At 39.9% G+C, this 26744-nt stretch overlaps 1 protein-coding gene across 8 annotated transcripts in view; it reads left to right on the top strand.

The window, feature by feature from the left end:
* The window catches only part of LOC149319997 (glutamate receptor 4-like), a 334504-nt gene that overhangs the window by 180709 nt on the left and 127051 nt on the right, over window positions 1-26744 (top strand). The gene's annotated exons all lie outside the window — the stretch shown is intronic.

Genomic DNA, 26744 nt, shown 5'->3' with positions numbered 1-26744 from the left:
GACATATTTCCCTGTTGTTCTGAGGGTGCGGGGTGGATTATGTAGGGAGAGGCGCTCCTTCAAGTAACTCGGGCCTAAGCCATGCAGGGCTTTATAGGTAATGACCAACACTTTGTATTGCGCCCGGAAGCTAATTAGCAGCCAGTGTAAAGATTTTAGTACTGGTGTAATATGGTCGGTTCTAGAAGTTCCTGCGACCAATCTGGCTGCAGCGTTTTGAACTAATTGAAGCTTCCGGACTTGGTCCAAAGGTAGCCCCATGTAGAGCACGTTACAGAAATCCAAACGAGAGGTTACCAGTGCATGTACTATTGTTTCAAGGTCCTTTTGGTCCAGACAGGGACGCAGCTGGCATATCAGCCGAAGCCGGTACCAAGCACTCCTGTCCATCACATCAACTTGAGATGATAACTGTAACGATGAATCCAGGAGTACTCCCAAACTGCGAACTTTGTCCTTTAGGGGGAGCGTAACCCCGTCCAGGACTGGATGGCAAATTTCCCTGTCTAGGTTTGGGGCATCTATCACGAGTACCTCTGTTTTCTCTGGATTCAACCTGAGTTTGTAAAATGGTGTCCCTTATACTGCATGACAAAATCAAGGTTGACTTTTTGGAATATGTGTGTGTGTGTGTTGTTGTTGTTGTTGTTGTTGTTGTTATTGTTGTTGTTGTCACTGTGTGCTTTGAAATCATTACCGATTCTGGCAACCCAAAAGCGAACCTGTCAGGGCGTTTTCTGGGCATGTTTCTTCAGAGGGGGATTGCTACTGCCATCTTCTGAGGCTGAGAATGTGTGACTTGTCCAAGGTCACCCTGTGGGGTTTACACGGCTGACTGAGTGGAGGTTTGAACCCTAGTCACCAAAGTCCTGGTCCAACGCTCAAACCATTACGCTGTGCTGGTTCATATTTGTGTATGTGTATTTACATATATATATATATATATATATATATTCGTGGATTCAACCAGCCCCATATTGTGTATGTGTGTGTGATGTGTAAAATAATATTTTCAGTGCATGGATGGTTAAATCCATGGATAAAAATTTGTGGATGCAGAGGGCAGACTGTATTTACATTCTTGATCATTTACTGTCTCCTGGAGAAGATCTCAAATTCTGATAAGCAAAAAATGCTTAAGCTTTTAGATATTAAACATCATTTCATAACATCTTTTTGTATGTCTTTCATGCTGGTGTTACAGCATAGAGAAAAGTGGTTCTTGCAACCAGTTGTGGCTAAAAAGCCATAGCAGCGTGCTTCCTGAACCTTTTTTCTGGGATTATATACATCTTTGACACCAAAGTATATATATACAGTATAAATAGTCAATAGTCAATCCTAGTAAATAGTGGGATTCGCTAGGGCTCATCTCTTCAATGTGTAAAGCTGCAATAAACAGTATTTCTGAGAATGTATAGTGCACACAAATGTGTGAAGGAGATCCTGTGTTTTGGTTGCTATAATACAGCATCCAGATTTATTATGTTTATGGTTTGTGTTCTTTGTTTTAGTTTATTTTCCTCATGATCAGTGCAGCATTGATGTTATTGAATTCCAAGTACTCAGCATCACTTTCTTACATTTTCTTATGAACGTAATGGGTTTTCTACCATGAATTGGCATAATAATTCCTAGCATGCTTTGCTTGTATTGTTTTATCTCTTCCCTGAAGGAGATGACTAGTTATTTTCTTTGAAAGGTTATCATCCTTTCTATGGTACCAAGCTTCACAAGTAAAATTAAATGTTCTTGTAAACCCTGACAGAAAAGGCCTTTTTATTAGAAATAGTATTATTGATGGAGCTATTTTGCTAGAGGAGCATTTTTGATCTTTGTGAAGCTATTTTAAACTCATAATGTATTATACTGAAACAACAACAACAGGCAAGCAAAATAGATAACCCTGTGTTAGGAATGAAATGATATATTCTCAAAAGCAGAAGTTACTTTCTCCTCAGCAGCTGTAAGTCATCCTATTCAGGTAAATGGAATATTCCATCTTGTTTCCTGACACTGTACTTTATTAAGTATAATGATCTAATATGTAGCTACTGCAGATATAAGCTACTTTAGCAACAGAACCATAATTTTTGATTTTCTGACTTTTGTGTTCTTGGCCTCAGAGAGAGCGATCAGGCAGACCCAGCAACATCAGGGACTGCCTGAAGGAAGAGGCCCCTCCCTCCTTAACTGTCATCTCGGCCTCAGAGGGAGCGATCAGGCAGACCCAGCAACATCAGGGACTGCCTGAAGGAAGAGGCCCCTCCCTCCTTAACTGTCATCTCGGCCTCAGAGGGAGCGATCAGGCAGACCCAGCAACATCAGGGACTGCCTGAAGGAAGAGGCCCCTCCCTCCTCAACTGTCATCTTGGCCTCAGAGGGAGCGATCAGGCAGACCCAGCAACATCAGGGACTGCCTGAAGGACGAGACTTCTCCCTCCTTTAACTGTCACCTTGTATTTTGTATTATATTACAATTTTTACTGTACACCACTATGATCATTGCGGAATAGCGGTCTATAAATAAAACATATTATTATTATTATTATTATTATTATTATTATTATTATTATTATTAAAAGTGTGTATCTTTTCATATTGTGATTTGGGTGGTCCCCCCCCCCCCAATTAAACTATAATTTTAGGTTGAAAAGTAATGTATCCTAAAATACATAATGCTTCTTTATCTCCATAGAACAACACAACCTAAATGGAGGACTGTGGTAGTTTTAAGTCTTTTAAATTCATATTTTTTGTAAGATCAGCCACATTAAGATTTTAAAAGTTAGAAATATGGGTGAGGTATATGCAGGAGGAGTCTTTAATTTTTACATACCACATTAAAAAAAAATTCCAAAGCACACAAAGAGCTCTTCATAATGGCAAGTATATTGATTAATCCTCTGTAGGTTGTGTCTCCTTTATCTAGAATTCCAAAATCCAAAATACTCCAAAATTCAAAAAGAAAAGAAAAACATGTGTGGCTGAGATAGTGACACCTTTGCTTTCTGATAGTTCAGTGTCTACAAACTTTATTTCATGTACACACAAAAAAAATATTTAAAATATGATATATAAAATCATCTTCAAGGTATGTGTATAAGGTGCATGTGAAATCTAAATGAATTTTGTGTTTAGACTTGAGTCCAATCTCCAAGACATTTCATTAGGTATATGCAAATATTCCAAAATCTCAAACACTTCTGGTCACAAGCATTTTGGATAAGGGAGGCTCAACCTTTACTACTTTCAGCTGCAGGTAGCAGGAACGGAATATCTAGAATTGTGGCTTCCATTGCATAGGTAATTATTCCCTTGAAACAAAAAAGATATATCAGAAAAAAAGCTGCCTGCTACCTATGGGCTGTTTTTTATTATTATTTTATTTTAACAATTCCAATATTCAGTCTTCCACCAGCACCATGCAATGGCATGGACCATCAACAGAAACAATGCCTCTTTTAAGGCTTCCAGCCAAGTTGGCAAATAGTTTAGTGAACATCTAGAATCACCAGAGAGCAAATCCCAAGGTCAGATTGCAATGCCTGCCTCAAAGGGAACATAACAACCAAAGGAGCATCCAGTTCTATTTTTCCCCAGTTCTGTTCCTGTTGCTGGACACTTCTACATGTCTCTCCCCTGCCTCCACCAGCAAACCAACAATTGTGTTAGAAGGGGATGTTTGTGGCCGAAAGTTGGGGTTTGGAAGATGAGGTAGGGCAGATTTTGTGCCATGTGATGGAGCTTTATGGTACTTCATCCTACTCCATGATCTGTTGAGGGTTGCACGAGCCCCATCCCAAATCTGGCAATCCTAGTCAGGATTGGCACAGTAAAGAGACAGCAGCAGCCACAAGTACAGACAGGTAAGCGACTGTAGGCTTGGGGTGTTGCAATGTGATAGCCTTCTAGTTTAATTATAAACATGTTTGGAATAAGACCAGTAATTCCTAGGTTTTGGGAGGGTAGGCAACTAGTTTAGCTTGCTTGAGACATAGTTTTCTAAAAGCAGGTATACTTTTGTTCTGAATATGCCTCCTCCCTGCCCCAATAGTCAGTAGCAGTTAAAGAAGCACTGTTTTTTGAGGTGGTCAGAAAAATATTGCATGTGTCAGGGAGATTCTTTTAAATCTGATATTTCTGCAGAGAAGCATTTTAGAGATAAAGTCTTTGAAACATCCTGATGGATAATGATAAGGCAGGTGGTCCAGGCTTCATAGGAAGACAGAAAACACAAGATCAGTAGCAGAAACATTTTGGCAAGATTCCCTACCACTTTTATAGACATACAAATTGGCTAACTTCAACTAAGGCAAGAACAACCTTAGCTCATCCCACCACTGACAAAGGTACTGTTTGATTGTTAGATTTTAAAGAAAGGCAACTTCATAGGGAAGATCACAAGGTATTTACTGGGGAATCTCTGAAAAGAAAGGTTGTGTCAAAAATCAGTGGGACTTATCTCTTGTCAAGCACATCCCTGCTCCCTTGTGTGATTTCTGTGTAAAGGTGTTGTTGTGTGCCTTCAAGTCATTTCTGACTTATGGCAACCCTAAGGTGCATATATCACAGAGGTTTCTTACCAAAACTTCAGAGGGGGTTGCCATTGCCTTTCTATGAGGCTGAGAGAGTATCAATCACCTCAGGTCACCCAGGGAATTTCTATGGCCAAACAGGGATTTGAACTCTGGTCTCCAGAGTCACAGTCCAATGTTCAAACCACTCCACCATGCTGGCTCTGTGTAAAGTGCCTTCCACAAAATATGTCAATATTTGCGCCTCCACCTTGACATCATGAAACTCCCTTTGGAATGATTTAGTGTGTCAATGGAGAGGTGTACTATGTATTGACAAATTGTTGTTTGGGAATAATTTACTGTACTGGGGCTACAATCTTAAATTATTCAAAGTTCCTCATCTCTGAAGAACTGAGCACCATTTTTCTGATTAAGTGTTTTCATTGAATACATACATCAGATATCTTCAGAATAAGATTTCTTTATAGATTTATTTATTCCATATAGCATACAAGAGAAAGAGCCTACAGAGCCAGCATGGTGTAGTGGTAAGAGTGTTAGGCTACAACTCAGGAGACCAGGTTTTGATTCCCACAAAGCCTCAAAACCCACTGGGTGACCTTGGGCACATCACATACTCTCAGCCTCAGGGGAAGGCAATGGTAAACCTCCCCTGAACAAATCTTGCCAAGAAAACCCCATGATGGCTTTGCAAACCTCCTCTGAACAAATCTTGCAAATAAACAAATAAAGCCCCATGATGGCTCTGCCTTAGGGTCACCATAGGTCAGAAATGACTTGAAGACACACAAAAACAGTAATAGCATACAAACAATATGAAATATGAAAGAAAGAAAGCTTATTTGTGCAAATGTATATAAAATGCTAATAATATGCATCCTGGACTTTAAGATTCTGAATTTGATGAGCCTGGGTGCATTCTCCCTCTCCTCCTATGTGCACAGACATGTGAGAGGGGTGTGTGTGTGTGTGTGTGTGTGTGTGTGTGTGTGTGTGAAACATGCAGCTATGTTATCTTCTTAGATGTAGCAATGACCTGAAAGAGATACAAAGTGTGGTCTGTTATTGTTTTCTTATAACAGTAACCATCTCAGTAGTAAGCCAGAATTTCTGTTAAACCCTGCTGTTTAATATTTTACATTTCAAGTCAGGAGAAGATGAGAGATGCCACTTTCCTAAAGGCCTTTTGTTTTATAGTTGGCAGATATAATGCAAGCTATAAAAAGTCTTGTAATCAGAGCCAATTTGTCAGGCTTGCTATATGAGCTAGAACCAGAACAGAGACATGCTGCATTGACTGCTGATAATTTTGCTCCACATTTAGTGCCTTGAAATGAAAAGAGAGAAATTAATGGAGAAATAAAGGGAGAAAATGGAATATAAATAATGCAGGATTTTTATATGTTTTTCCCCCTTGGCTTATTATTAGTCTTGTCATATTTGGAGAAGGCAAGGAATTCCAATCAGAGATGCACAAACTTCAAATGCTCTCTTCTGGCCTATGTACAAGAGTTACTAGACTGACTGAGTTATAGTGAATTAAAAAGAAGTCTTTCTACTCTGAAGAAGTTTTAAAGTAAACATTCATAGACAATTGTACGGTTAAGGTTTCCTCCAAGAGATGTTGTTACTGCAGTGTGTCATCCTCCATTGTTGTTCCTGCTGCTATACTTGCTGTCCTATAAGCATTCTGGTTTTAGTGCTATTTTTAGGAGTTTAAAGTTTGGCCTTCAGGCTTTCACTTCAGCTTGAGAGCAGGCATACAAAATATAAACCAGATCTCTGTGTGGCTATTTTTAAGTTATCACACTCGTACTTTCACAAAGACATAAAGAGATGTTAACAGCTTTGGACACTTTTGTGTTCTAAATAGCATAGATAGCTAATTTTAGTTTCTAATCTGAGTGAGTATCTTTAGAATGTACAAGGGGGAAAGGAAATTTCATTCATCAAGAATAAAATAGTATGAACTTGAGTGACTCTTCTATATTATCAAGGCAATTTGTCATTGTCTTGTTGAAAGGCTGTTGATTTTGGTGACTGCCCTCGAGTTGATTTTGACCCATGGCAACCCTGTGGATGAGACATCTCCAAGGCTCCCTGTCCTCCACTGCTCTGCTTAGTTCCTGCAAACTCACAGCCGTGACCTCCCTAATAGAGTCCATCCATCTAGCATGCGGCCTTCCTCTCTTTTTGCTTCCCTCTACCTTTCCTAGCATTATTGTTTTTTTCCAGGAAGCTGTGCCTTCTCATGATATGCCTCAGTTTAATCATCTTGACTTCTAGGGAGATTTCTGGCTTGATCTGTTCTAGGATCCATTTGTTTGTCTTTCTAGCTGTCCATGGTTTCCTCAGCACTCTTCTTCATCTCAAATGAATTGATTTTCTTTCTTCTTTCTTAACTGTCCAGCTCTCACATCCATATATTGAAATAGGGAAAACAATGGCTTGTACAATTCTAACTTTCATGTTGAATTGAATATCTTTGCATTTTAGAATCTTTTCTAGTTCTTTCATAGCCACCCTCCCCATTCTTAATCTTCTGATTTCCTGACCGTAGCCCCCATATCCCAGGTATGAGAAATCTTTCACTACTTCTATTTCTTCATTGTCTAGGTTGAATTTGTCTATACTCTTGATAGGAAGAGTATTCAATATATTTCTGGCTTTAAATTTTGGATTAATAGATTTCCTAAACTTTGGCTTCAACTATTGGAAGACATATTTAGATTTACAGTTTGGAAGTTTGAAAAGGTAGCTAGATAGAAGAATGTATTATATGTTTTTATGTCTGCCAATTCATGCTACATTCAACTCAACTCAAAAAAACCCTTTGCTTGGTATTAATGGCAAGTGACAAAAATGTCAACTAAGTATCATATTCTAATATGGAACATATAATTTTTTGTTTTGTGTGTGTGTGTGTGTGTGTGTGTATGTGTGTGTTAGAGTGTGGGGCCAAATGGATGATACACATGCATCCACAGTTGGTTGCCAAATTCTCCAGTTGCCCCAATATAGAATCACTGGAGGATGTATGATTAAAGCAGTCTTAACCCTCCCTTTCCTGGTGTTCCTTATGTGTGGAATAGCTTAGGTGAGATTTTAACTTGGATCCCCAGGCAATTCAGATGAAGATCACCTTTTCTCTGATGCCATTTGCTGTGTTGTAGGAGACTATGGGCAAAGCTGTGAGGAGCATCGAGGGAGTGGCCAAGGGATGGATTTAGTCTAAGGGCTTTACTGTGGCCTAGAGTATTGGAGCCAGTGTGACATAGTTGTTTGAGTGTTGGACTACAATCTGGAGACCAGGGTTCGATTCCCAGTTTGATCATGAAACCCACTGGGTGATCTTGGGCAGGTCACATGCTCTCAGCTCCATTGAAAGGCAGTGGCAAACCTCCTCTGAACAACTCTTGCCAAGAAAACTCCATGATAGGTTCAACTTAGGGTCACTATAACTCAGAAGTGACTTGAATGCATGCCACAACAAACAAAATATTGGATTAAATAAATGTGTGTGTGTGCACATATGTCCAAGTCAACTGTTCAGATATGATGACTCCATAACGTTCGTAGTTTAAATAGTTTGCCATTGCCTTTCTCTGAAATGTAGCCTACAACACTCCCTTGGTGATCTCCCATCCAATTACTAACCAGACTTGAGCTTAGTTTCCAAGATCAGATAGGATTTCCTGATTTCTGTTCATGTGCATAATGCACTGTACTGCATATTTCTTTTCTTTCTCTCTCTCTTGCTTTCCAGATACTTACAAACACTGTGAGACTGTTGTAAAGAACTGCTGTAAGGGAGTCAGTAGGGAGAAAGACTCTCCAGAGATAATCATTAGGCCACTGGAGGATTGCCTCTGTTTGGCTGTACGTCTTTGCTGCAATATTTGATAGCAAATTATTATTGCATGAGATTTAAAAGACTCAAACATGTTAAGCTGTTTAAATACTTCATGAAATGTTTAATTTGGTGCATGTGTTTTTAATTCAAGATACGTTTTTTAATATATTATTTATTACCAAATGCTTTGACATTAAGAATATAAATTTAAATGTTGTTTACTTAAGTGATGGTAATATGAAAACATAACATTTCTTGGATTTGGAGGAAGTGTTGATTATTAACAACACCTTGCCGGGCTCTACAGCTTTCATCATCTCCAGCAAATGGCAGTGCTGGGAATGTAGCTGTTGTAGTCCAACAAGTTCTACAGAACCAAAGTGAGGCATGGTTACACAGAGGTAGTAGCTTGTGGTGAAAATATGCTGATAGGTGGATCCTATATTAGGAGAAAGAACTAGGAGATTTGAATGAAATCTCTCTTCTTTTTTTAAAAAAAAATGTTGTTATAAATGTAGAAAGTAAAAAGGACAAAAATATCTTAAATATATTAAGATGGGAGAAATCTGTTAATTTCAACTTTCAACATTACTCTAAATCATGGGTAGGAATTGTGCAGTTCTCCAGATGTTTCTGTACTGCATTTCCCTGGATTTCTCACCATTGGCCATGCAGCCTTGTGCTGCTGGGACTTACAGCCAAAAAATATCTGGAGGGCTGTATGATTCCCATACCCCCTCTAAATCATAATCCTGAACCCTATGCACATAATAAAATTGATACTACTATATTATACACACTTATCTACTGCCACCTAAGTCCCATTAAATGCACATGGGTTTACTTCAGAGTAGAAATACAGAATGGACTGTGCTATTGAGCTAAGAAATAAAATAACATTTTATTATTTATTTTATTTTATTTTATTTTATTTTATATGCTGCTTTTCTGGGAGAAAAGACCCCAGAGCTCACAAAAGCTTGAAAACAAAAAAGCAATACAATTTTAAAACACAATTAAAACACCATATTAGTATAACAAATTTTAAAATTGTAAAATCCTTAACAAATACAAAGTTAAAAATATAAAACCATTAAGAATATACCACATAAACACCCCAATAATCAGCCTCCCTGGGCATAATTATGTATTAAAAGCCTGCTTGAAAAGAAAAGTTTTGCCTCCCGGAGAAAGTGGAGCAGAAAGGGGGCCAGTCTAGCCTCCCATGGAACGGAATTCCAAAGGATGGGAGCAGCCACTGATAAGGCTCTCTTTTGCATCCTCACCAAATGAGCTTGTAATGGTGGTGGGACTGAAAGATAGCTTTCCCCTGAAGTTCTTGCAGGTTTATATGGGGAGATACAGTCTTTCAAATAGTCTGAACCTAAGCTGCATAGGGCTTTATATGTCACAACCAGCACTTTGAATTGTTCTGGGAAATGAACCAGTAGCCAGTGAAGTTGTTTTAATAACTCGCCCCAGACAGCATTCTGGCAGCTGCATTCGGGACCTACTGAAGTTTCCAACTTCAAAAGTAGCCCCATGTAGAGTGTGTTACAGTAGTCCAAATGGGATGTAAACAAGGCATAGCTAGATCTGACGTTCCAAGGAGTGGGCACAGCTGGTGCACTAGTTTTAACAGTCCTCAATTACATGATCAGGTAAGCATCTCATTCTTTCACTTGATCTTCCTGTACTTTCTCTGTGTCCAGGGTGTAGCTGCCATTGCTTAAAATGGCACCATCAAGGGAGAAGAGACCAGTGCTATTAGCCTTGGGTGAGGCTGTCCAATTATTATTTTTTTAAGTCAGTGGCACTCCAGAATCTTAAGTAGGAATCTTTTCCAGCACAACCGGAAAATGCTAAGATTGATCATGTGACCTTGGTATCCTGTATTTTATGCTGTTGATTTTTACACTACCCAAACAACTTTGTTGCTGGGCAGTTATGAAAGGGAATGATCAAAAACGAACATATAAACATGAACAAAGGGAATGAACAAAAGCAAACACAATAGTAGGCAACCTATGGTACAACTGCCATCAGTCTAAGCACACACAGGCAGTAGTAAGGGACAATAGGAACTGCAGACCAATAACAGTGGAAGGCCAGAGATTGCCCATTCCTATATAAAACATGTACTCTATCTCAGTGTTGTGTCCTTTCCCCATATTCCATAGTTAATTTACCAGTTTTGAAAGGGTTCATTTATCATTATACTAAAATATTGCCTCTATCTGTCTATAGAAGAACCTACGTGGTACAGTGGCTTTACTGTTGGACTAGGACTTCAGGAAGGCCAGGATTAAAAGCCCTGCTTGCTATAGAAATCCACTGGATACAGCTGGAAAATTCACACTCCCTCAGCCTAAGATGTAGGCAGTTACAAACCTGCTCATATATAGTTTGCCAAGAAAACAGTATGATATTGGGAATACTGTGATGTAATTGTCTGAGTAGGACTCAGTGCAAGATTCAAATTGCTGCAGAGCCACAGAAACCCACTGGGTAACCTTTAATAAGTCCTACTCTCCCAGCCTAAGAGGAGGTCAATGATATGTCACTATAGTTAAGGATCATGTCTAATTCCTTCACACCTGCCTTTCCAAGTCCTAGTCATCTTCTGAGGGTTTTTTTTTTACTATAGTCTCCATTTTGAGTTATGACAGAGCCAAGGAAAACAAACCTTTACATTGCATTATGTTGATTAACATTAAACATCTCCATATGGCTGAGAAGAGTGCATTTAATCTTTTTTAGAACGGTGATGTCAAAATTTGGTTTACTCAAAATATGCCTTGTGCTGAGATGAACTTTTTAAATGTGTGTAGGGGGCCCTTGAACTGGATATAATGCTATACATTTTTGCATCTCCCTCCTCTGCTGCTTCTAAATTCTTAACATAACTTTCCCCAGCTTACTGCCTTACAGAAGTACTGGGCTCAAGTTCTCATCATTGGCTGTATTGGGGGACAAGCTTGGAGGAAACTATTGTAGATTTTTTTGGTCTTTTTTGTAGAAGGTGGAATAAAATCTCCATGAAAGCTCCCAATCTGAGATGTTTGCGGAGACCCACATTTTACAATGGTATCTTCTGCATTTGTAAATTTTCAGCATTTGGTTTGAGGGCAACTTTTTAAATGTTAAGAAATGGGTTAGAACGTGATTAGCATTGTTGTGGATACCTCTACTACAGTACAGTTAAATGATCTCACACCAGTGGCTAATACTATGAAAGTATTGTTGTTGTTATTGTGTGCCTTCAAGTTGTGTCTGACTTAGGGCGATTTTTTCTTGTCAGGATTTCAAAGCAGGTTTTGCACTGTCTACGTGCGTGTCCCTGTTGGTGCTCTTGGACATCTCAGCGGCTTTCGATACCATAGACCATGGTATCCTTCTGGAGCGCCTGGTAGAGGTGGGAGTCGGGGGCACTGCGCTCCAGTGGTTCCGGTCCTACCTCTCTGGGAGGTTCCAGATGGTGCAGCTGGGAGACGTGTGCTCCGACAAGAGACCCCTAACATCTGGGGTCCCTCAAGGAGCCATTCTGTCTCCCATGCTTTTCAATATTTACATGAAACCGCTGGGAGAGATCATCCAGAGACATGGGGCGCGGGGTTGTCAGTACGCTGATGACACCCAAATAATTTTCTCTATGTCTTCGACTGATGCAGTGACCGGGGATGGCATCTCTCTTCTCGTGGCCTGTCTGGAGTCGGTAATGGGCTGGATGAGGGAAAACAGACTCAGCTTGAATCCAGAGAAAACGGAAGTACTTGTGATAGGTTCTCCTGGCCCAGGGATGGCGATGGTTCCACCTGTCCTGAATGGGATCATGCTTCCTGTGAGGGACTCTGTACGCAGTCTGGGGGTGCTCCTCGACTCGTCACTCCACCTTACATCTCAGGTGGACGCGACGGTCAGGAGCACCTGTTATCAGCTTCGGCAGATACGCCAGCTGCGTCCCTACCTGAGCCAGGGGGACCTAGAAACAGTGGTACACGCTCTGGTAACCTCTCGGTTGGATTTCTGCAATGCGCTCTACATGGGGCAACCCTTGTACCATACCCGGAAGCTGCAATTAGTGCAGAATATGGCAGCAAGACTGGTCACTAATACATCTAGGACCAGTCATATGACACCGGTCTTAAAAGACCTACATTGGCTGCCTATTCGCTTCCGGGCGCAATACAAGGTGTTGGTTATAACCTATAAAGCCCTCAATGGCTTGGGCCCAGGGTACTTAAAGGACTGCCTCTCTCCGTACAATCCGCCCCGCACACTCAGATCCACCGGGCAGCATTTGTTAAGAGTTCCGGAGGCTAGATTGGTTAACACCACTAGAAGGGCCTTTTCCATCTCGGCCCCCACCCTCTGGAACTTGCTGCCCATTGAGCTCCGTTCAGCAACCTCCCTGGCCCAATTTAAGAAGGGGCTAAAAACATTCTTTTTCAAGCAGGCTTACCCCTGATTCTTTGCCCTGAGAGTCCTCTTCCCCCCTCTGTCAGTTGTTTGTGATCTGGCACAAGTTCTTTTATTACTGTTTTAATGGTATTGTTTTTATAAATTGTATTGAATATTGCTGTTAACCGCCCTGATGTTTCAAAGGGCGGTATATAAATAAAGTTATTTATTTATTTATTTATTTACCTCTGAAAGTGTGAGAGGCTTCCATGGCTTTGTGGGAATTCAAAACCTGGTCTCCAGATAACTTGTCCAACACTCAAAGCATTACACTATGATGGTTCTCCTATGTAACTATGGGCCCGAACAGACAGGCGAAAATAAAGCTGCTAAGGGTCTCTTTGGAAGTATGCTATTTAAATAAGACATGCTTCTCAAGAGGCTGGAAGCTGCGCCAAAGCTGCGCTGCAGTCCTTAGTACTGGAGCGTGTCTGTGGCGCAGCTTCCGACCTTTTAGGATGCATGCATCATTTAAACAGCATACCTCCAAAGTGACCCAAAGCAGCTTTATTTTGACCTGTCTGTTCAGGCCCTATAGTTATTCTAAATCAGAAGCTTAGGAAGCCACAATGTCCCCCTGCTGTAGGTCACAGCCATCCATTGACTTCACTACCGAATTGTGTTGTTTTTTTTTTTTCAAATATCACCTTAAAATGGCAACCATGACTTCTTCCTATGTTTTGTGGTGTCAAGGGAGGGGACAATTTGTGGCCTATGGGCTGTACTTGAAAGAATCAGCTTCTTTCAGTTTTTATGGAGTTTTCTGATTTTGCTACTATTCTAGTAGGGTTTATCGCCTATAACTATGTATTTTTGTGATTGTATGGGTGCTGTACTGGAAGAAAGGTGGGATATTAATAATAATAATAATAATAATAATAATAATAATAGGTTTTATTTATATACCGCCCAATCACTGGGAATCCGAGCGGTTTACAATAGAGGGGATAACAGACAGTTCCCTGCCCACAGGCTTACAATCTAAAAGACAAGACACAAAAGGAGAAGAGAATAGTGAGGGAGGGAGGGAATCAGGTCCAGCATTCTTCTCTCCCTCTGAGGCCTGGACCAAGGCAGATGGACCAGAGGGAGGGCTCTTCTTCAGGCTAGCCCCTGATGGAACTGGGCCAGCCTACTCTCTCCCCCAGAGGCCGAAAGATTAAATAAATTAAATAAATTGATTGATTAAATAAATAATTAAGAAAAACAATCAAAACAGGAGATACTGCATCCAAATATACCTTGGCAGGATTGTTCATATCTCATGAAAACAGTGTGGTGGCAACTGGCAGGCTCAAACAGGGGAGGGATACCCATGTTTTTGCTAACTGCCTTCAAGTTGACCCCAACTGTGGATGTGACATCTCCAAGCCTGCTGTCCTCCACTGCTCTGCTTAGGTCTTGCAAAGTCATATTTGTGACTTCTCTAATTGAATACATCCATCTAATTTGCAGTCTTCTTCTCTTTCTACTTCCTTCATCTTTCCTAGCATTATTGTCTTTTAGAACTCTTCTAGAACATGGCCATATAGCCCAAAAACCCACAGAAAATTATGGATGCTGGCCATGAAAACCTTTGACTTCACATTATTGTCTTTTCTTAGGAGTCATACCGTCTTGTGATTTTGCCAAAGTATGACAGCCTCAGGTTGATCATCTTGACTTCCAGGGAGATTTCAGGCCTGATCTGTTCAACAACCCCTTTGTTTGTCCTTTTGGCTGTCCATGGTGTCATCAGCACTCTTCTCCAGCATCACATCTCAAATAAATTTATTTTCTTCTTATCTGCTTTCTTCACTGTCCCACTCAAAAACTGATGATACAATGGCTTGGACAATTCTGCCTTTAGTGCTCAGTTGTATATCTTTACTCTTTAGGATCTTTCCTAGTACTTTCATAGGTGTCCTCCCCATTCCTAGTCTTCTGGTTTCACGGATCAGTCTCCTTTTTGATTGATGGTTGATCCCAGGTACAAGAACTCTTTTACTATTTTGATTTTGTCATTGTCTAGGGATGCCAATGCCCAGCATTTTCAGTGAGGATGGGATCACTTTATGTTTAGCTAGCTGAGAGCCTTTAGCCTCTTTTTTATGCAAACAAAATATTTCTGCAACTCTAGGCAGCAACTTGGATTTTCAGAGTGTGATAATCCATAGTGATGATGCCACAGGATGGAATAGGATCTTTCCAGACATACCTTCCCCATCCCCTGCTTGTTCAAGAATGTCTGGTAAAACAATGCTATGTCCTAGGGCTGTTTCCATTGCATTTCTGACCCAGAAATGGGCCAGGTCTACTTTGAAGATCTTAAGCCTTTCTGAAGTTTTCTTGGTGTGCTTTTTTTTTAAACTGGGGGGGGGGAGGTAAGAGCCATGGATAGCTCATCAAAAAGTAAATATGCCCTTATACTCTCAAGAATAGCAGCATTTTTATTTTTATTCTAAGCCACATTTGATGATCTGCTAAAAAAAGTTCTGCCAGGATAGGACTATCCACTGTGATTCTGCTAAAATGTGAACCTACCTGTTCCATGCTAATTATGCTTTAATCATTAGAAATTTGCACCTCATCAGTCAGGAGTGAAATCCTCCTTTCTTGTATTCTCAAATAATTTGGATAGCTATAGGAGATTTCTGGTTTGCATATGTCTTAGGCTGAATTATTTTGAGCCCAATCAATTCTGAATTTCACCAGTGGTTTACTTCTGGTGCATTTAATTCTTGCAGGACAATTTGCATGATTAAACAGAGTCTCCGTACAACCTGTGAAAGCTTCCTGCAGCTTCCCAGCCATATGAATTTCTTATCTCTTTCCAATGTAATACTAAACCATGTGGGTAGGAACTCCATGTTTTATCGACAAGACCAGACACTGTACAGCAGGAAAAGTATTATGTACAAATACTACTTCTAGGAGAAAGTCAGGGAAGCTGCATGGAAGCTGTCCAGTCAAGGAGTTAAGAATTAGTGCTTGTAACTAGGAGCTGTCCAGGACCTAATAAACCTCCATGGATCTCTATTCTGGTGGATCCTGAAGATAACCGTGCACAGATATGTCTTTCTGAGTCAGAGGAATTGGTTGTGCCAGATGTATGCTCCATTTTGGTCTCATGGCCTCTTTGGTGTCAAGAACTCATGGCATCTATGAAGATTTTCAGAGCAGCGATTAAGTGCTGGTAAAATCAAGGATGTAGCCAAGGGGGGGGGGGAGTTCTTGGGGTCCGGACCCCCCCTTCCATTAGAAAAATGAATGGTGTGTGCTGCTGTGCCGCCACGCCCAAGCCCCATTATAATGGTGGCACTTAGTCCAGACCCCCCCCCCTTCCTAAAATCCTAGCTACGTCCCTGGTAAAATGCTGCTAAAACGTTTAGGAAGTGTGTGTGTGAAAGCCTGATGTGCTTCCTAAACATCAGGGGGTTGTCAGCTCCTCTCCAGCATCCCTGAATTGTTCTAGGAGAGGGAAATTGCTATGAATGGAAACCTTGCATTCATAGGAATTTCCCTCTCCCCAAATGATTCAGGGACATTGGAGGGGAGCCGACTATCCCCTGACATTTAGGAAGCGTGCCAGGCTTTTACACACACATACACACACTTCCTAAACGATTTAACAGTGTTTTTACCAGCGCTTAAGCACTGGTCTGAAAATCATCATTGTCTCTGAATTCCCAGACAACTTCTAGTGGGTTTGAAATGAGTCTGTGGCCAAGTTACCCAAGTTTACAAAATCCTTGTTGGGAAGAGATCGTCTAAATATATCTGTCAAGGTGTACTGACTCCCTAGGGATCTAGGAGTCCTAGTAGACCACAAGTTGAACATGAGTCAATAGTGTGATGCAACAGCTAAAAAGGCCAATGCTATTTTAGGCTGCATCAATAGAAGTGTAGCGTCTAGATCAAGGGAAGTAATAGTGCCACTCTATTCTGCCTTGGTCAGGCCTCACCTGAAATACTGTGTCCAGTTCTAGGCACCAGAATTCAAAAGGGATGTTTTTGAAGATCTGGAGCAAAAGGTGTGTTATTTTACTCTGTTAAAAGGTTTTTGGTTTTAGTGCTGAACAGGTCATATTTTGTCTTGGCTTTTTGCACCAGAACCAGGATTTAGACTATACACCATCTAGACTTCCTACCAAAAGGACAAGGACAAATTTTATTTGTCCTGTGCAGACAGGGCCCAAGCCACAGTTAAACAGGGATGTAGCCTTTCAAATGATTTTGCACTATACTATAGGAGGGGTTTTCCCACTTTCATTGGCAATTTTTCATACTTCAGGACCTTTTCTTGGATTTATTTTTTTTAGTTGATTTTTGCAAAGAAATTACTTTATAATTTTAACTGCACAATTCATTCGTGCAAAAATCTTAAAATGAAAGTATGTTAGAGTTGGTATACATAGCACATTGATGGTATCCTCAGTCATTGTCTTTTGAATTGGCAGTCTCCACTGTGAACCTAATGTATATACTCAACTATAAATTGATCTCATGTATAGGTCAAGCACAGGTTTTGTGGTCAAAATTATGGGTTTTGATATGACCCAGGGATAAATCGAGATTAAAATTTATGGGCATGTAACAAAGAATCCAAAGCATGAAGCAAAGGAAAACAATGCCAAATAACTTACAAAATTACAACAGGCATAACTGTGCTCATACTACAGGCTGGACAGATGAGAGAATAAAGAGGGGATCAGTGCTACCAGGACAGATTGTTCTCTTGCCTTTCATCAGGAGATGGTTCTCTTTTTAATACAAGAGTTAAAGTATAGTACTTGCATTGACCCACAGGTAAGTCGACCCAGGTTTTTTAAATCAATTTTGTGACCAAAATTTCTAGACTATGCATGAGTATATACAGTAATATTTGCTCTGTAACTGTGTTTTCATTAGGATTTTGAAATGAAGTAGAGAAATGTGGCTACCATTCCTTTTGTTGGGGGCATTTTCAGTTTCTTGTGTGTCATGAAAAACAGAAGAATTATGTAAAGGGCTGTGTAGCTTTAAGATTTGAGTAGTACTACCTTGCCGCATGCAGTTCCACAACGTTTCTATTTTTTTGCTACTAGTGTTGAATGTTGTGAGACCACAAGTTCAGTTCCCCCTGGGTTTCAACAGACATCCATGCCTCAAGCATGCCTAGAGCAAGTTACTGTATCAACAAAGAAAGCTGCCTATTCAGACCAAATGTTGAAATATACATTGGCTGCAAATTACCCTTAATAAATTCCAGCATCCCCTTGCTTGCACTGTTCCTCACTGTGCCCACTGGGGATCTCTCCTAGATTTCAGAATGTACTATGTTGTCAACAGTTGCTCAGTCAAAAGCTATAGAAAAAAGGATTGTGTTTTGACTGATAAAGTTTTCTTTAAAAAATATGTGTGTGAAGTGTGTGTGTGTGTGTGTATGTGTGTGTGTGTACACTTTAACTTACCTGAAAACTGGATTTTGGACAGTTACCATATATTTGGGGAGGAGGGGTGACAAAAAAGTCAAACCCCAAAATTTGTGTCAACTTATACACAGATCAATGGTTGCATTTGCACTGCAGAAATAATGCAGTTTGATACTGCTTTAACTGCCATGGCTCAGTGCTATGGGATCCTGGGATTTATAGTTTATCATGGCACCAGAGCTCTCTGACAGAAAAGGTTAAATAGCTCATAAAACTACAGATCCTAGAATTCAATAGCCTTGGGTCATGGCAGTTAAAGTGGTGTCACACTGCATTATTTCTGCAGTGCAGATGCAGCCAATGCTGGAACAGTGCAAAGTCAGTGACAAGAGGCAGGGCCAAGAAGCCCCTCTTGGCATGGACAAAGCACTCCCACCCGATTATCCCTCCCTTGCCCAAACTGGAGAAAGAAGGGCAGCCCTCCCACCTTTCCCACCTATATTTTGGGCAGAGCAGCATTCAGCAGCAACGGGGAAACTCAAAGAGAAACTGGGACAGCCAGTTTTAATTGGGGCATGCTATCTAATCCTTGTTACACATATCAGTCTCTGCAGAGAGACCTGTATACTATATCCCTATTAAAAATGGCTGCCACCATCTCTCTTCAGGCTCACTCACATTGGATGCATTTTGGAAGACAATTTAAAGGGTCAAAAGTTGTCATTCACTTATTACCTGACTGGGTTGTTTCATTTCGCATGTGCATAATGTTCATTTTTAATAAAAATTTAGATGAAACATGCTGAACTGCTTCTCTTTTCTGGTGTAGAAACATATCTCTAGTCTTTCCATTCTGCCTACTCCTGATATCAGATTTTCTTTTCATAAAGAAATGTCTAGGAACACATCTACTTTGCTTAGAAATGCCTGTAGAGTTTAGCTTAGAGTGATCAGCAGTAGATGGCATTAAACATTAAATGACATTGTCTTGAAAATGATAATGACATTAAATGACATTGTCTTGAAAACTATAATACCAATCCATCCTTGTGCTTCTACCTACTGAGTCTGCATTTGATGCAGTTGTGAACTGACACTAAAACCTTAGATTGAGCGGGAACAAAACAATGTTCTGCTCACCCTGATGAAAGTTCATTTTAAAGTCATAATTCGGTGTGGCATTGATAGCGTGTTTTAGGTGTTTGTGGTTTTTTAGTGTCTGGGCTTTCCATCTGCAACAGCTCATTACCCTGTTCAACAACTATATAATGTAAATAAGCATTATCCCCACATTGCTGATGTGTGCTGACCACAGCTTGGAAATGTTACTTTTTGGACCACAGCTCCCAGTGTTTCATAAATACATCCACAGGGTTATGTTTATATTGAATCCCATGAAATAAATTGATGCATCTGTATCCTATCAGCATGATTAGTGGCATTCCTTTCTGAATAAAAATAAGATGTGCCTTCATGTGGAAAGGAGTTAGAATGGCCATTTCTATTGGATACTGGATTCCAAAATGAAAGTCCCATATGCCACCATCCATTTTTTCTATACTATTCCTACCACTTTGATACAATTGGGGATGCCAGAGGAATCTCAATAGAACCTGGGTCTCCATGTTTCATCACAATGAGTACTAATGGACATAATGAACTGGGGATATGAATCACCAGGCAGTCAGATGTACATGTGAAATTTGTGTAAATATTTCTGCAAAAGGTTATGGAACTTTTGAAATTTTCTCTACCTTGGTGCAGAGACACTCATCAGTCACTGCCTTACCATTTTGTTAATTGCTTATGTGTCTTCCTCTGTCCCTTTCTTCCTCTCCTCTCTTTCCCCATTCTTGTTGTTGTTGTGTACCTTCAAGTCATTTCTGTCATATGCAGAACCTAATGTAAATGTATCATGGGCTTTCGGGGAGAATTTTGTTCAGAGGTTTGCTCTTGTCTACTTCTGAGACTGGGAGAGCATGGCTTGCCAAAAGTCCTCCAGTGGGTATCTGTGGCCAAACAAATTCAAATCCTGATCTGCCAGTGTCTGTGTACAACACTCAAACACTATATCATGCTAGCTTTCATCATACAGAGATTCAATTTGTAAGCCTGCCCAAATGTCAGGCTGCCACTTCCTGGAACTATCTTGTTCTTGGTTAGTGTGGGGAAGATGGTGGCAGTGGCCAGGTTGTTCTGAGGAAGAGGAAGATATTAGCTTCTCATCAGAAATAGAAAAGGAAAACATTTAAATTCTGGGGCACTCTTCCCACCTCAAAAGATAGCCAAGCTAGTATCTAAAATTCTTTCCAGAGTGTGATTTTCTGGAACAGTGAAAATTCTTGTGCCTTGTTGCTGATTATTTAAATAAGAAAGAATCTAAATGTGGAGAAAGTAGTGCTGACAAACAGAGCTAATTAAGATGTTTTATAAGGATCACAGCAGAATATAGAAGAAGTGTTGGCTAGAGGAAGAAAGACAATGAGGGTAGTATGGAGTGCAGGAAACAGTCTGACATTATGGGGCACAAAGAAATAAATATTGAAATAGCAACCTTTCAAAATAACTAGTCTGAAATGAACAGTTGGTGGCTTTATTTGCAAGAGGATTAAATGACAAACACAAAAGGGATCATGAAGGACTCTGAAAAACTCTCCAAATCATACATATTGTGAATGGACTATAACATGGTAGATGAAATGCAGTGCCTGTAAATGTAGACCAGTTATGAAGCATTCATAATCTGGCGTGGGATGGAGAACACCCCAAACCTGTGATCTACCAGAAAAGACATTGTGAGGCTATGGTAGACATGTCACAATAACTTCTGAAAGAATTTAAAAGTAAAGCAGTCAGTGTCACAATTCTGTTATGGTGCTGCTGAATGTGCATAGTTCTAGCCAATCCATCTCAAAATGAATATTATGGAGCTAGAAAGAGCAACTAAAATAATTCAGAGATTGTAGTGCCCTCATTATAAAGGGAGGAAAACCTAAAGGCTTTGATTCATATTGTTAGAATAGACTTCTGAAAAGAGATCCTGATATTGGAAGATAAAGATTTTGGGACAGAGGAGTTTTTGCCTACCTCTCATAATATGAAATGTCAAGGTCAGTTAATGAATGATAAGCAGGTTGTGCAGGACAGATGAAAAACCATTTTTCTCTTGCAGTATATACTGTAATTGGAATCTTTTAAAATGTGTTCCCTAAAGTTAAGGCAGTGATGGCCATTATCTTTAAGAGGAGATAAGACAAGTAAGTGCAAGGCTTTTCTACCAAAACCTATTAGCAATGATAGTTGAGCAGAATGTAAAAGTTCAGTATATCTGATGAAGTATTAACAATACTTAATCATATTTCCTGTATCAAACACACTAACACACTTACTTTTTCTTGGCCAGATCAAAGTAATAGTAGGAAGGTTAAAAGTGGGAAGCTTCTGCTTTTTGCAAGGCAAGGAAAAGATTTGATTTATTCTGTATGAAAGGAATACATGTTATTTAACAGCTCATGTTGCTAACAAGTTTTATCATTAGGCACTTTTTGTCTTTTGCTAGAGGAACAAGCTGTGAAGAGTCTGTGGAGTCAACATTTAATACAATTGTCATCCTTTGTGAATTTTACCCAAGCTACATGCAGCCTTGCTGTATTCTCTATTATTCTTGTTGTTGGAATTCTAAATTCTAAGTTGCTAGTTATAAGTAGAGTAGATCTACTGATTCTATGTGTTAACTCACCTTTCAACAATTGATTCTACTTTGGGCTGACCAACAGGATTCAACCTATTAGAATAATGGACTCATAGAAATGGAAGAGACCACAAGGCCCATCCAGTCCAACTCCCATATTATTATTATTATTATTATTATTATTATTATTATTATTCACCTTTCTCCTAATTCAACTCAAGGTGGCCTACAACAGATTTTAAAAATAGTTACAAATTCACAAAACACGACAGATTTTAATAGATAGAAAGATGAGTCTGACAGTATCACAAACACAGGGCACATCCTGTTCTCAACATATATTTGTAAGGGCAATGTTGTGTCATGTAAGTGAGAAATATTAGAGCACTAAGCAAACAGGTCAGCATGTCCAAAGAGATCAGCACAACCCCAGTCTGGACTTAGCAAAACACAGCAGGTGGCATATTGTCCAATGTTGCATGTGTTTTTGTCCCTTCTTAGTAGCCCAATAAATGCTCTAGGGCTGGGAAGAAGACTAGGGACAGGAACGTCTGTGTATTATTGGGGATAAAAGGGAGTTGATGCTTTTGTAGTTGGGGAAATAGGGGACAGAAAGCCAAGGGGGCAGAGAGGATCAAAAGCTGCATTTTACATGTTGTTTTGAACTAAACAGCCAAATAACAGGAGAAAGAAACTCAAGAGAGAAAGAAAGAAAAAATATGATGGTAATCTTGGGGTTAATAAAAGGAAAATATCCTTTACAAAGGCAGCCTTCAAAAGCTATGTCTACTTAAATTATCAGAGGCCAAAGAGATCAAGAGGCTAAGTGATTATTATCTTTGATTTTGTAGACAGACCAAAGTTGCTTGGCACTTCAAGGTTTTCATTTTGGTTTGGAATAAATTCTCAGCAGCTAGACATTGACACCAGAAGTTTTCTGCCTTGACACCTGTTTGGTAAATTAAGTGGACAATGTCATTCATGATAAGGAAGTTTTACAAAATGATGAAATAATCAAAAGTCAAGGAATTGGGGCTGGTGGGCCATTACGAGAATGTTTTTCATCTTATATTGTGCCTTCATAATTGGCAGAGGCTATTATCCCATGACACAGCCACAGGTTCAACTTTTGTATGTATGCATTTAGCAGCTTAAGGTAATTGGCAGCAGAGCCCAATCTGAGGCTGACATTTTTTTAAATAGAAACATGTCAATCAACTGTTGAAGAAACCCTGACATTAAAGCATGGACACTGTGAATGTATACCCACTCACATTATACAGTTACTGCACTATTATTCCTCTTTAACTGCCTTGGCTGCATCCTATGGAATCCTGGAGTTCATAATTTGGTGAGGCACTAGGGCTTCCTGGCAAGTACTTAAGCAGTATTCCATAAACTGCAAATCTCAGGTTTCCATAGGCTTCAGCAACAATAGTTTTTGGTGTCAGAGGATCTATTTAATTAGTGAGCCATTGTCTGCTGGGAAATCCCCCTGAGCCTGGGTGGTTTTCATTTGTACTTGCAGGGTCTTGATGTTGGGGTTATTCAGGACTGATGGCCAAACTTTGTTTACTTTAAGGGTTTCTTCTTTCCTGTTGAAGTTGTCCAGGTGTCTGTGGATTTCAGTAGCTTCCCTGTGCATTCTAACCTGATAGTAGTTGGCATGGTCCAGAATTTCAGTGTTTTCAAATAGAATTTTATGCCCAGGGTGGTTTCTAATGTATTCTGCCACTGCTGATTTTGCAGTGTCTCTCATGTTCCTTGATTCGTGCTTGAACATTGCATTTGGTGGTCCCTATGTAGACTTGTCCACAGTTGTATAAGTATGCCATAAATAATAGTTGAAGTGGAATCATAGAGCTATAACTGCAAGGTGTGAAACGGCCCTATTTTGTGCCATGGCCTTTTCCCATTGTGCCATGGCACAAAGTCTTGATCAATCTTTCTACAATACATAAATGTTGGAAGAGGATTCTATGTGAAATCTCTCACTCCTTCTATCTGCTACTAAGGATGGTAGAGATATGAGGAGGAGGCTCCTTTCTCACTGATTATCTTAGAAGTAGAGAGAAAAGGTTAGGCCTTGTCTGCTTCAATTGACACTATGAGAGTTTCCAGGCACATAACTTCTCATTTTCCATAGCTTTCCATTCCCTTAGCTTGGAGACCTTTTTTTTTTTTTTTTTTTTTTTTTTTTTTTTTTTTTTGAGTGACCAAAATAAATATGTATATTAGTAGAGTGAAGGAGCATGTCTTCATAGAGTTAAATAATTAATTTAAATTGGTAATGGTAAAAGGTTTGCTGGAATATTTGCTGAATCCAGAGAGAGAAGAGGCCAAAAGCATATATAAAGTTAGCTGAACAAGACTTGTACACTTTAAGTAATTAAGGAAATACTTTCTGATTTACTGATTAAGCCATTTGGTTTTAAGCCCCTGGGACTATATTACCTGTATTTATAATGTGTATTTTGTTTGACCCACTCTACAATTCTTGGGCTGAGCTTCCTGGCATTTAAGAATAGGATCCATGACTGAACTGCAGAAACTGATTCAAATTGAGATCCAAACTACATTTGATTTTTTTTAAGTACAGGTATGCTTTGCTGTTCTTGTATGCCTTTAGGTCGTTTCCAACTTATGCTGACCCTAAGGTGACCCTATGGCCAACTAGAAGCAGATCACCTAGAGAGGAACTGAAGACAGATAATTTAAAGGCATATGTCTGCTATTGTCATTTTTGGCTTTGATTGCATGAGAAGATCTTTTAAAATTAATCAAAACATCTAGTTCAGTATTACCTACACCAGGAGGTGATGAAGATGTAGCCCACAAGGTGTATGTGATTCCCATACCTGTTCATACAGCCCCTGAATCCCCTCCTGGTCACACACCCCACTAAACTAAAAGATTATATTTCTGCTTCTGAAGACCTCTGGGCACAATGGGTTTCCTTAAAATACTCTAACCTCCCCCATATCCTATTCCAACACTATGCAAGATTTGGAAGCTTCAACTGGAATTAACTTCCATATGTGACTTTTGGCTGACTTTCAGCTGAAAATAGGACAAGTTGTCCTTTGCAAGGGCAACAATTGGTCCTAACCACAGTTACCCACCCTTGGTCAATACCAACTGGTAACAATTCTTCCTTTTAAAAACAGTAGTCTTTCCAGCTCTAACTGGAGATGGCAGGTATTAAACCTGGGGTCTTTTCTGTTTGATGCGTATCCTCCATAGACCTTCTCAAAGCTTGGGCTCAAAATGCAAGCAGTACATTATGAAACAAAGTGTTCCAGTGCGAAATGCTGGATGATATGTGTTCTTTCACAGTTTGTCTTCAAAAGGAGACATTTTATTCATCCTATCCTTTTTTCTTCTTTTTTTCTTTTTGACTGAATAAAGTAAAGCCCTTTGATCCAGCAGTTTGAGTTCCAAATCCAATGAAGTAGAAAGGATTATTCCGGCCAAAGAGAATAAATAGCAGAGTGTGTGGGAAACAATGAGAGTGAATATCTCTGCCATCCTGCCACTGTTCTCAAGGTCTTTTCAGGTTTCTACCAGTTTATGTCAAGTCTGTTACTCACCTTCACAGTGTTATCCCAACACTGTCAGAAGCCTCTGAAATATAAAGGAGAAGGACATGAACATGCTGCAGCACATCTGCAGTGCAAACAGAACCTGACATTGTTCTGAGCTTTAATCATGGCTCCAGTGGCAGAGAGACCTGGCCATAGCTTTAAGTGTGTGTGTGTGTGTGTGTGTGTGTAACACAGGAAAATACTTCCCAAATTATATGCTCTTCTTATTTCACAAAACTGTGTGACAGGAAAAGGGAAAGAACAGGAAAAGAAAATCATTTGATGTCAGGCCTTCCGATTGTTAAAGGTCTGTAGCAGAGCTCTACAGTAGCTGTATGGCTTTAGGCTTACATATAGCCCAGATTTTCACAGAGAGTCCTGAAAATCATTTTTGCTAAGTAGTGGGTCAAATCAGCTTTCAAATAATTTAATGATCCTGCCTAGTGGATTCCAAGGGATTTGGGGAGAGTGGTGATTTATTTCAATCTTCAGGGAGTTCCCCACATTCTGGGCCTTCTATTTCCCCTACATTAGCCCCTTGTTACACCTTACTGGGTTTTACAGATGTATTTCTGAATCAGTACACTCTAGATTTTTGTGCAGTTTGCAGCCAAAACTGCAATGCTTGATCATTCTTGCTATCCTCCTTCCAAGGCTCTGCACAAATGCAATGCATTTATTCAACACCATCAACATCATGCCCTCCAACTGTCCTGAAGTGGTAGGAACAGTCCTGATCAATCCTCTGCTCCCTAACCTTTTCAGCTGCTTTTAAAAGGTCCCACTTTCTCTCACCCACATCCTCAGTTTATGTCAATTCCTGCAAACAGTGCAAAATGCAAAAACAATTTACACTGAATTCAGCACGGGGGACGGGACAGAATCTTGCCCTTCAAGTAGGTAAAAGCGAGCTGTTGCATCTAGTCTTAGCTTATGTGTTCTTCCTTATTAATACCTTTTGCCATCTTGACCACACTCTGATGTTGTTTGGCCACACACAACTCAGTTTTCATCTGTGAAAGAGCATGCATGATCTGTTGGAGTATACAATGATTATCACCACCTCTACAGAATAACAAGTAAAGTGGAGGGAGAAGTAGTCAAATTATAGCCTACTACTACTAAAACTAACAAAATAATTTTCAAATGGTGACAGAATATAGCAAAAGCAGCTTCATTTATATACCTCTTCATACCACACTAAGCAGTCTCTAAGTGGTT

Source organism: Sceloporus occidentalis, unplaced genomic scaffold, assembly GCF_023333645.1.
Source record: "Sceloporus occidentalis isolate IW3139 unplaced genomic scaffold, rSceOcc1.0.p SCAF_2, whole genome shotgun sequence".
NCBI classification, from domain to species: Eukaryota; Metazoa; Chordata; class Lepidosauria; order Squamata; family Phrynosomatidae; genus Sceloporus; species Sceloporus occidentalis.
This window is presented reverse-complemented; position numbering and strand designations above follow the sequence as displayed.